Genomic DNA, 12,719 nt, shown 5'->3' on the forward strand with positions numbered 1-12,719 from the left:
ACCGACTCATTCAAGGGATGTTTTTCATTTTTAAAAACTATTTTCCACATTGTGTAGAATAATAGTGAAGACATCAAAAACTATGTAACCAAAAAAGTTTGTAACCAAGAAACTTTGATTCTTCAAAGTAGCCATCCTTTGCTTTGATGACACACTGTTGGCATTCTCTCAACGAGCTTCACCTGGAATGCTTTTCCAACAGTCTTGAAGGAGTTCCCACATATGCTGAGCACTTGGTGGCTGCTTTTCATTCACTCTGCGGTCCAACTCATCTCAAACCATCTCAATTGGTTTGCGGTCAGGTGTTTGTGGAGGCCAGGTCAAATGATGCAAAACTCCATCACTCTCCTTCTTGGTCAAATAGCCCTTACACAGCCTGGAGGTGTGTTGGGTCATTGTCCTGTTGACAAAAAAACAAATTATAGTCCCACTAAGCACAAACCAGATGGGATGGCGTATCGCTGCAGAATGCTGTGGTAGCCATGCTGGTAAAGTGTGCCTTGAATTCTAATTAAATCACTGACAGTGTCACCCCCGCAGCATCACACCTCCTCCATGCTTCACGGTGGGAACCACACATGCAGAGATCATCCTCTCACCTACTCTGCATCTCACAAAGACATGGACTCATCAGACCAAAGGACAGATGTCCATTGCTCATGTTTCTTGGCCCAAGCAAGTCTTTTCTTCTTATTGGTGACCTTTAGTAGTGGTTTCTATGCAGCAATTTAACTATGAAGGCCTGACTCACGCAGTCTCTGAAGAGTTGATGTTGAGATGTGTCTGTTTCTTGAACTCTGTGAAGCATTTATTTGGGCTGCAATCTAAGGTGCAGTTAACTCGAATGAACTTATCCTCTGCAGCAGAGGTAACTCTGGGTCTTCCTTTCCTGTGGTGGTCCACATGAGAGCCAGTTTCATCATAGCGCTTGATGGTTTTTGCGACTGTACGTGAAGAAACTTTCAAAGTTCTTCAAATTTTCCGGATTGATTGACCTTCATGTCTTAACGTAATAATGGACTGTTGTTTCTCTTTGAGCTGTTCTTGCCATAATATGGACTTGGTCTTTTACCAAATAGGGCTATCTTCTGTATACCACCCTTACCTTTTTACAACACAACTGAATGGCTCAAACACATTAAGAAGGAAATAAATTCCACAAATGAACTTTTAACAAGGCACACCTGTTAATTGAAATGCATTCCAGGTGACATGAATCTGAATCATGAATCTGATTGAGATAATGCTAAGAGTGTGCAAAGCCTTCATCAAGGCAAATGGTGGCTACTTTGAAGAAACTCTAATATAAAATACATTTTGATTTGTTTAACACGTTTTTGGTTACTACATGATCCCATATGTGTTATTTCATAGTTTTGATGTCTTCACTATTATTCTACAATGTAGAAAATAGTAAAAATAAAGAAAATCCTGTGAATGAGTAGGTCCAAACTATTGACTGCGACTGTATATTTTGTAAAAAAAAATATATTTCACAAAAGTAGTGCACTGGGCCTTTAATAGTCCTGTATTAGCAGATCCATATCACGGGTTATGTCGGACAAACCTTACACTCATAACTTTCGATAACTGATAACTCTCTCCACTAACACTTAAGTGTATTTTTCTCTCAGTTTTTGTATTTTGTTGTTGTTGAATTGAGACCCTGTTTAATTTGAGTTGGTTTGTCATGGTCTTCAGTAATCACTGGTCCTCCAAACTGAGTCCTATCCTGTTACAGACACATCCCTATGAAGCCTTGGAGGAGACCCAGTAGTTTGTGAACGACACGGCCTACAGGATAGTGCGTCTGCAGGAGGACACCATGGTGCTGAAGCCCTGTGTCCTGATGGCCTCTCTCCTGCAGAACCTGGCCCTGTCCTATGGTGTCTTCCTAGACTGGCCTGGTAGGATCCACACCCAGCCAAAGGCAATGCACATTGATCCCAGTGTAACTCTTCCTTTTAACGCTAACTCACTCTGAAGTCCACGTTTATTGTGCTTCTGGCTTTAACTCTCCAGTTGACCTCAAATGATACAGTAAGCTCCTTGTTGCTGTTGCTTAGTGTTTTGTCATTGATGTAGCCTCAGCACAACTTAGCCTAAATATAAATGCAGCACATCTGGCGCCACTCCAGGCAACAAGTGAATGTCATACACATTGCTTTAGAATGTGATCAAAGGCGATGTAATTATCTTAAAAAAAGAAAAAACTGCCCCACAGAAACCCAAGATATGTAATCAAGGGATTGATTGCAATATGGTCGTATTGGAATTTAGCCAGGAAATGAATCTTCATTTCGTTGCCGAAGTCTTTCTCGGAGCCATCTGAATGTTCAGAATCTCAGTTCTCTCATTGACTTTGATTGGACTCGTATTATTTATTACACCCATTGCTCCAGATGCAATATGATGTTTGATATCCAGTTCCCTTTGATGTCAAAATATATAATCAGCTCAGTGTGAACCTCTCGGCTTGCTAACCAGAGCCAGATGGTGCTCTCATGGCCCTTCAAGGCCTCAGATGAGTCCCTTGTCATTGCTTTGGGGATGTCACCTGCCATCCTTAATGAGTCACTGGTGTTGTGACAAGATGTTGTGTCTGTAGGATCGTCTCAGTTAGACACCCTATGCGTGCCCGTCCAGACGGAGCTCACTGCTGGGCCTCATGTCACCTTGTTACTTTGTCTAACTCCCTTTTCTGTTGTCTATCTGTCTCTTGTTGTCTCTGTCTTTTCTCTCTCTCGTCCAGACCATGCTCCCGCAACTGCGGTGGTGTCGTCCAGCCTGGCTCTTCATAGGAGCTTGGTGTGTGTCTCAGGGGCCCGGCTAGTCACGCCTCCTTCAAAAAGGAAAGGTGAAAGCCTGGCTGTTGCTCTCATTTGTAATAATACACAGGTTTTATATAGCGCTTTCCATGGACCCGAAGAAACTTACTAGAAATATTTGATTAGGGTCGAAATAAATGTATAGTCCCTGTTTGTGTCCACTCAAGATACCTGTTTTTATGTCGTCCCAAGAGGGCGCACGGCTGAGGTTTTGAATGTGTGTTTTTCAAACTGTCTCTTTCATCCTCTGTCCTGTGGACACTGTGCAGGAAATACTTCGATGCAGAGTGATGATTTTTGTGTAATATATGGTGAATGGAAGGCGTGCGTTACGATTCTGACCAGTCAGATAGCTAGCAACAATGACAAGAAGCTGCCATGTGGGGAATCATAGGTGTTTCGTTTCAGCTCGTTCTATCTTGTTATTATTGACGCATGTCTTGTTTTGAGGTGTGTTGACTGATGTCATGTCTATGCTAATTTGCTAGCTAGCAAACCAACAACTGTAATGATGTATTTGAGAGAAGACAAGTGTTCATTGCCCAAATGTAATTATCTTTTCAAGTATAGTTTACATGTTGTCAACAGCCTATCGGAATATCCCTGTAGGACTTTGAGGTGCCGTGTTACCTGCTGGTGAAGACTGGTGCTGTTCAGATGCTGCAGCAGGACATAGTGATGACAGACAGAGGTCAGCCCTTACTTTCCTTCTTCAATGGCTTGCTGGAACCATTCCTTTAACGCTACCAGGTACACTGGCCCTCTGACTAGCACTAATGTAATGTTTCTATCTGAGCATGATACTTCATGATAGCTTTCTAATACTTTTATGACATTTTTTTCTTACATTTCACTCAAAGCGCTCAAGAGACTTGCAGTGACCTGATGATTGAGCACTTTTGTGGACATTGATAGAGGTACGAAACGCTTCAATATGCATTTCACAGTGGCAAACTGTCTAGCCTATATTGTGAAATATGAACTTTGTTTCATGCTCAGTCTCCAGTAGAGGGAGCTCTGTCACCAGAGCATTGTCATATTATAGTGTTGCTACTGGGTGTCGACAAATCAGCACTCCACTTACACATTCCTCTGCATCGTGCCACTCTGTGATTTTCAGTGGCTGTGTGTGAGTTGACTGTAGTGTTGAATTCCTGTGTGTGTGTGTCCTCTGTAGGTGGTATGTCAGTACCTCTGAGGAGGCCAGTGAGGGCCTTACAGAGAAGCAGTACATCCCTGCGGTCCGCAGCTTCGCCGTGTAACTCATCCAAGCAGGTACCTTCAATTCACTCTCTGAAAAGTTTTGAGTGTGGTCTGGGTTCAGTCAGCTGGACGACGACTCTAGTTTACAACAAACCTGAACGTTATCACTTCGTTTGGATAGTCCAAAATTAATAGTTTGAAGAAGTTCAGTAGATGTTCATCTGTCAACAACAACTTACTATCCATTAACCCTAGCCCTAACCCTGACCTTAGCTTCATGTCCACATCCTGGGTCAGACGTAACCCTAATCCAAGCTTCATGTCTGCACCTAACTGCACCCTAACTAAGACTGCACTCAACTGTATAGGGCCATAAGCAAACAAGAAAATGCACCTAGTGGCTGGGGATTTTAATACAGGAAAACTGAAATTTATTTGATCTAATTTCTACAAGTGTGCAACTACAGGAAAAAAAATCTCTAGTTCACCTTTACACAGAGACTCATACAAAGCTTATAAGAAACCCTGCTAAACCCTCTGACTAACTATCTAACAGGCAAAGCGTCAATACAGGACTAAGATCCAATCCTACTACACCCGGCTCTGATGCTCGTCGGATGTGGCAGGGCTTGCAAACTATCACTGATTACAAAGGGATATCCAGTCGCAAACTGCCCAGTGACGCGAGCCAACCAAACGTGTTAAATTCCTTCTATGTTCGCTTCAAGGCAAGTAACACAGCACCAGCTGTTCTGGACGACCGTGTGATCACGCAGTAGCTTATGTGGGTAAAACAGGTTAACATTCACAAGGCTGCAGGGCTAAATGGATTATCAGCACGCGTACCCAGAGTATGCGCTGACCAGCTGGCAAGTGTCTTCACTGACAACCTCTCCCTGACCCAGTCTTTAATACCTATATGTTTTAAGCAGACCACCATAGTCCCTGTGCTCAGGAACACCAAGGTAACCTGCCTAAATGCATATCGTCTCATAGCACTCACACCCGTAGCCATGAAATACTTTCAAAGTCTGGTCATGGATCACATCAACACCATCAACCCAGAAATCCTGGACCACTCCTATTCACATACCACCTCAACAGATCCACAGAAGATGCAATCTCTGTTTCACTCCACACTACCCTTTCCCACCTGGGAAAAATGAACACCCACGGGAGAATGCTGTTCATTGACTACAGCTCAGCATTCAATACCATAGTGCCCTCCAAGCTCATCACTAAGCTAAGGACCCTGGGACTGAACACCTCGCTCTGCAATTGGATCCTGGACTTCCTGATGGGTCACCCCTAAGTGGCAAGGGTAAGCAACAACACATCTGCCATGCTGACCCTCAACACGGGGTACCCTTAGGGGTGCGTGCTTAGTCCCCTCCTGTACATGCCATTGGTTGAGTGTAACTGTAACTAAACATTCAAATGGTTGGGTGTAACTCTGTAACTTAACATGCCATTGGTTGGTTGTAACTCTGTAACTAAACATGCCATTGGTTGGATGTAACTTTGTAACTTAACATGCCATTGGTTGGGTGTAACTCTGTAACATAACATGCCATTGGTTGGGTGTAACTCTGTATCTTAACATGCCATTGGTTGGGTGTAACTCTGTAACTAAACATGCCATTGGTTGGATGTAACTCTGTAACTAAACATGCCATTGGTTGGGTGTAACTCTGTAACAGAACATGCCATTGGTTGGGTGTAACTCTGTAACAGAACATGCCATTGGTTGGGTGTAACTCTGTAACAGAACATGCCATTGGTTGGGTGTAACTCTGTAACAGAACATGCCATTGGTTGGGTGTAACTCTGTAACAGAACATGCCATTGGTTGGGTGTAACTCTGTAACAGAACATGCCATTGGTTGGGTGTAACTCTGTAACTAAACATAACATTGGTTGGGTGTAACTCTGTAACAGAACATGCCATTGGTTGGGCGTAACTCTGTAACTAAACATGCCATTGGTTGGGTGTAACTCTGTAACGGAAAATGCCATGGGATGGATGCAACTCTGTAACTAAACATGCCATTGGTTGGGTGTAACTCTGTAACTAAACATGCCATTGGTTGGATGTAACTATGTAACTAAACATGCCATTGGTTGGGTGTAACTCTGTAACAAAAATGCCATTGGTTGGGTGTAACTCTGTAACTAAAAATGCCATTGGTAGGGTGTAACTCTGTAACGAAACATAACATTGGTTGGGTGTAACTCTGTAACTTAACATGCCATTGGTTGGGTGTAACTCTGTAACTGAACATGCCATTGGTTGGGTGTAACTCTGTAACTGAACATGCCATTGGTTGGATGTAACTATGTAACTAAACATGCCATTGGTTGGGTGTAACTCTGTAACTAAACATGCCAATGGTAGGGTGTAACTCTCTGTCTCTCAGGGATGGCTGTTTTAAAGGATGAACAATCTTTGTAGCTCCGAAGTCAAATTAGTTTTACTTTGTGAAAATCATTTTTTTTTACCGCACTTGCTTTTATCATTTTTTCCATATGGTTTCCTCCTTCACAGACTCTATGAAATGATGACCTCTTCCTAAGCATTTGGCCACATGATTCATTTTGTGTATGGTTCCCTAGGAAAAAGGGATGGCTCAACAAACTCTTCGGCTCAACTTACAACCACTCCCCCCTACTGATTGAATAAGTTGTTCTTTAACAAGTTGTTCTTTAACTTCAGAGCTGATCAAGTCACTCTCAAAGTGAACAAGATGGCTGTGAACTCTTTAGAAGATACACTGGGTAAGAGTGGAATTATCAGTCATATCAATCAGAGTCAGATCAGTCTACGTCTCCTGCTTATTACTGTAGTCGAAGAGATGTATAGAGATGGGTTGACAGGAAGTTAGATAAGATGATGGTATACAGTATTTCATGCTATTTGGGTCACATAGGCTTGTTAAGTGCTGTTTCATTTCAAATGGCTGCATAAGTTTCTCCTCAGAAGACATTATGATAATACTGAGGGCTGGCCTACTTACACTTTTTGTTACATAAATTTTTATGACCCACTTTGGATGATGTGGCACTGGCACATGCATGACAGCTAACCTATAGTGGGTTTCCATTACACAACACAAGTGTATGAGTCCTGATGGTAGATTTTTTCTCTCTCTCTGTTCAGGAGAAAATGTCCCACTCAGAAAGCTGTCCATGCTCCACTGTAATTCATTCACTTCGTGGGCCAATGAAAACTCTGGAGAGTAAACTCTGCCTTCATTACCATAATGCCACATTTTCCAGGAGAGCACAGCTTAGCCAACTACAAAGGCTGTTTGTCATCGTTTTTTAAAAGGGACTTCACAGGGCTACCATCTGGGACACTTTTCATACACACAAGCTCTTCGAATTTTGTATATGACAACGCTTGAATAATTTCTGGAGGTTGCCAACCAAATTGCCAACCAAAATGTTTGCCTGCAATACAGATGGTTATATCGGGCCGCTAATACAGGACTAGTAAAGGTCCAGTGCACTACTTTTTTGAGGGGGTGCTGCAGAAGCCTCAGAACCCCTACTTCCTGTGGCTACGGGTGGTGTGGACCTCTCCCTTTCTCCTCCACTAGGATCGTTGCCTTTGCATGTGTTTATCGGGGAAACCGTTGTTCCAAAAGTTGGTCGGATCATGTTGCTTATGGACCCAATTGAGGATACCCGCCTATTAAGATAAAGTAAACACTGGCTAGATAAGAAATTGTATTCACTATTTTATTATAATATAAAAACAGATTTGGAATAAGTGACACCCCCTCTTGTGATCAAAGCTAAAGGTTTTGTGATGATTTCATCAGATATGCTGCGGGGAAATAATCCAAACATGTTCCATGAGAGCCATATGGTGTTTACATCTGTTACATATCCAACTGCTATGGTTCTGTAGCATCATTGTTACATCATTGTTACTCTGATATATGGCGACTATTGTGTAATAGTCAATTACAATTTAGGACCTAAGATCACACAGGTAACCCGACCACTGAGGATTTGCTATATTCTATACTGCCTGTTTCTAAACTGTTTTGATATGACTGTGTTTAAACTGCAGATTTGACAAAAACATGAAGAATATTACCATGGTCTCTGTTACAAAGATCTTTGTTACCAAGTCCAACAGATACATGGACTCCTGGTTTCCTGCCAAAGTATATATGTACATGTTACAGTATGGTGCAATGTGTATGTGTGTTTTTGAAGTGGAATTAATGTTGGTCTAACATTAGTGACTGCTGTTTCTGTATAGTAACATTTAACTATATGATGCTGTTAAAAAAAACTTGATCAATGATGTCTTTTGAAGTAGATCTACAGGCCGAAAATGTCACATATAGAAAATAAGATTTGAAATCTAATGTTAGATGGTCTGACAGTTCTGTGTAATGTTTTACAATTTCTTTTTAATATAATTTAAAAAAAAATGTATCCTTTATTTAAATAGGCAAGTCAGTTAAGAACAATTTCTTCTTTATAATGACGGCCTACCCCGGCCAAACCCGGACGACACTGGGCCAAATGTGCACCTACCTATGGGACTCACAAGCATGTCCGGTTGTGATACACCCTGGAATCAAACCAGGGTGTCTGTAGTGACGCCTCAAGCACTGAGATGCCCCAGTGTTGTGGTTATCTGTAGGCAGAAATGTATTTATGACCTGCCCATAGATGGCAGGCCTGTTCCTCTTTCTATGAAATAATGTTGTCGATTTCCAGGGAAGTAATGTGGACGGACGTGTCATATCAGGGAAGTATTTTTCATCATATTGTTTTGTGGTCATGCTGCTGAGTAAGAAAATATTGTCAGCCAATCCCCCAGCTTCCATCCATTTCTCTCTGACAAACTGTTGGGTTCTCTAAAGTCCCCACACTCCTCAAACAAACTATTTTGCCATTTCAATCCAGTCCCTTGAGCTCTTTTAACAGCTACAGTATATCAGCACTTTATTTCTTTCTCACGACGTACTTTATTTAAGGACCTTGAACCAGATTAATTATGTTCAACTGGGTTGCTGCTGCTCTGTGTAGAACAGATTAGGCCAGGTGTGTTGTCCATCTACATCTATGGTGTTTATTGTTTTAAACACCAATCTTTGCTTTTCTTATTAGGCCACTCTTCCGACCCACCTCCTGATTTGGTCTGTATTGGGTTTGTGGTAGTGTGCTCCTGGGAGTTGTGGCCTCATCATTAATGTGAGATATTCACTGAAACACTCCCCAGGGGTCCTTGCCTTGTAGTTGACCTTGGCCAGTCTCCTGACTGATTTCATTCCATTTTCTTGAGTACTTCCTGCATAAATATGAACACTGTAAGCCTTGGCAATTTTCATAGGTAACCTTGCACCGTAATATCCACCTGAGCATGTATGACAGTGATGTAAAGCTTTGCGGTTGAGAGAAAGAATAGATTCAACCTTTCTATGCTGTCTCACACCATGGTTGTAGCATCAGGGAGTAGTTTGAAGACTTAAATGTTGTTGCATGAAACAATCAGTGACAGCATTGTATTAGGAGAGAGTTCTTGATATGGCAGAGAGCAGGGGGAAACTGGGAACAGATATAGGCTTGGGAATTTAAAGTGTACCAGCCCCAGCGGATAGTGGCATGGCACTGTTTGCTGTTGTACTCCCTTAGTTTAGCCTGTAGGTCTGTCAAAGCAGGCTTAATAACAAGACAGTACATTGGATTCTAATCACAGACTAATTTCTGTCATATTTGTCAATGCTAGAAACCATTCACTCAATTGAGTCTAAAACTGAGTCTGGTGCTCTCTAAATGCACTCTGGTCATGAGAGAGTGATGATAGGCACAGAAACCCAGTCTAGGAGTTTAATGATGAAACAGAGTATACAAGTGGTCTGTATACAGAGGCAAACAGGATCAAATAAATAGAGAATTGCTACAATGTAAATCCAATAAACAATATGACATTAAACGGTAATGTCAGCTATCTCTGTAAACAATTTACAATAAGAGAAAAATAACACTAGGTAGGCTAATCACATAATTGTACAAAATGGTAAGAGAACTGGTGAAGAAAGCTACCCCTCTACACACGCATTTCTTGTATTTACATATAACAATAGCAACAGGAATATTATAAAAGTGAAATAAGTATATGTTCTGACTTACATTTGTTCAAAAACAAACACATATCCCTGGAAATGAAAATCTCCACAAAAGCCAACCGAACTGAGAAAATGTCATTTTTATACTAACACGTGGTTGCCATGGTGAATAATCCAATAATAATTGGTAGGACACATGAAAGGAAACGTCAAAGAGTTTACCAGAATCTCTAAATGAAAATACTGGCAGATCAATAACGTGTCCTTGTGGATCTAATTCAATTCAGAGGATTCTAAATTAAAATCTAAGGTGCTTTTATACAGAGTCATATCTCAAAATAAAGTCAGCATTTTCATCCAAATTCCTTGGAAGACTGTCCTACCTTACAAGGTCAGCAGGCGGCGCAGCAGTGCAGTGTTCTCTGCAACCCAATAACCCCATCACTGTCTAGGGCTAGAAGTATCTCTTTCTCTGTAGACATCAACATGAACCCCTGCCAAGTGGTCTTGGGACATGGTGCTTCTTTACAAACTTCAGAGTAGACAAACTCCTTTCACATGCCACTTGAGTGACAGACAGACAGAGTGAGGAGGAATATTTAAGTGTGATATTTATTGTCCCATCTATGCTGCTGCATCTGTTCTCCTCTTTGGGCTGACTGATTTGGGAACAAGAAGCATCTCCCTAGCAATCCCTATTGGCAGCAGCCAGCCTAGGCCTACGGAACATGTCTGGTCGGTTGCGCTTGGCAGCATCTGCCTCCCGAGACCGTTGCCTTTCTCTCGTAATTTCTCCTCACCACCTTTTTTCCCCCTCTCCATTACGACAACACGTTACGGCTACTCAGAATAGTTCTTTGCAAAACATGCGGAAGACGGAACGAATGCGAAAATAAACTTTGCTTAGGCTATTGACCAGTCCCGTTCTGCAAGTTCAATTATGGACCCCCTTAAATATTATAATAGTGGTCCATCCAAGAGAGGCCGTTGTGTGTGTGTGAGAGAGAGAGAGTTAAAAATAATTAAAAAGGCCAGTCGAGGAGCACCGCCCACGCGGCTCAGACCGCCTACCGGGAATAGAGCCGCACTTTCCGACGGCCAGTCCACCCCTGGCAGAGAGCCACTCCAAGATGTCTTCCAAGTGAGGATGTCCCACGTTGTCGAACACATTGTATTAAATTACACCAGGGAGTGTATCCATTAGCAGTCATTTCTTACACCGTCCTCTTATCCTCTCTCTTCTCAGAGCAGCGTTCAGCTATGAGGGATTTCTGGAGATGCCAGTTTGACAGGAAAATAAATAATAGTCCTCGGATGGCGACCGCAATGAAGTGAGCCCGGAGACAATTTAATAAAATTCACTACAATCTAATTGAAGTGGTGAGTTTTGGCTAACTATTTAACTAACACCTCAATTAGTTATTTCCTTTCCAATACTGAGACATGAGGATCACAGAAGTCTGTTCAGCTCTGAAGGTACAATGAAGGTACAACATGTGTAGAGAAAATGACATCTATTCATTGTAAAGACACCTGCATTTTGCTCTTTAACTCATACCCCCCATTGTAATAAATACACTATATTCATTCTACCCTATGGAGTAATATGCTCCCAGTATAGGGGGAAAAAACGTATTTAAACTATTTCCTGCTTTGGTTATTCAAGGGAAAATGCAGATTGCTGGGCACAATGGGGAGTTGTATATGTTAAGTGCATAAGCCACAGAGAGGAAATTACATCTAATGATCTTTTGTATTCACTATGGCTCAGGAGGAGAGGAAGCCATTTCTTAGAGTGAAATGATGTCATAGATTGTCATTTGGTGGGTAATGCTCAGATTGTTTCAGGGGTGCAACTTTCACCCCCCCCCACATTCTGAAATAGCATTTTTGTCCCCCCCCAGTTTTATAATTGGAATGTGATACAAAATGAGGCAATGGGGGTGCTTTAGGACCATGCGGATGCCTCCGATTAAAATACCCCCCACCACTTCTAAAACCAAAAATGCGCCTCTGGATTGTTTAGTTATATACGACATCCTCTCTCCTAGCCGGCTCAATGATTGTAGGCTACATGCAGCACATTCCTGGAGTTAACTTGTGCTAGATTTCCTCCTCCCACCTCCTGTATACCAGCACTATATTTAATCAGAGTCTGTTGATGATGCATTGCCTAGCTGTACCCTCAGGCAACAGAACTGCATTTCTGGAAATGCAATTATGAAATTACAAAGCAGCAGGTTGATCAGCACAATTCAAATTAGTGGGTACACAGTATTAGGCTCGCTGGCTGTGGCCTTTCAATTAGCATGACGAAATGAGTTCCATTGGGTCTCAATGAGCCTTTTCATTAAGTGAATAGCAAACCTTAGTTAATTAAAATTAGTGGATAGGTAAACTTCCCCTCTTGTTTTACGAGTGCACTCAGCTGCCAAAATAGTTTTCATAATTACAATGACATTGACATTGATCCTCTTTTTTTCAGTCTCCAGAGGCATGAGTGAGGAGGAGAATATCAGTTGTGGAGTGATTATATATAAAATATAGAAATAAGCCTTCCGAGTGGTTTGCTCAACTCTCATTTGAAACATTCTAG

The sequence above is a fragment of the Oncorhynchus masou genome, chromosome 16 (assembly GCF_036934945.1).
Source record: "Oncorhynchus masou masou isolate Uvic2021 chromosome 16, UVic_Omas_1.1, whole genome shotgun sequence".
Classification (NCBI taxonomy): Eukaryota; Metazoa; Chordata; class Actinopteri; order Salmoniformes; family Salmonidae; genus Oncorhynchus; species Oncorhynchus masou.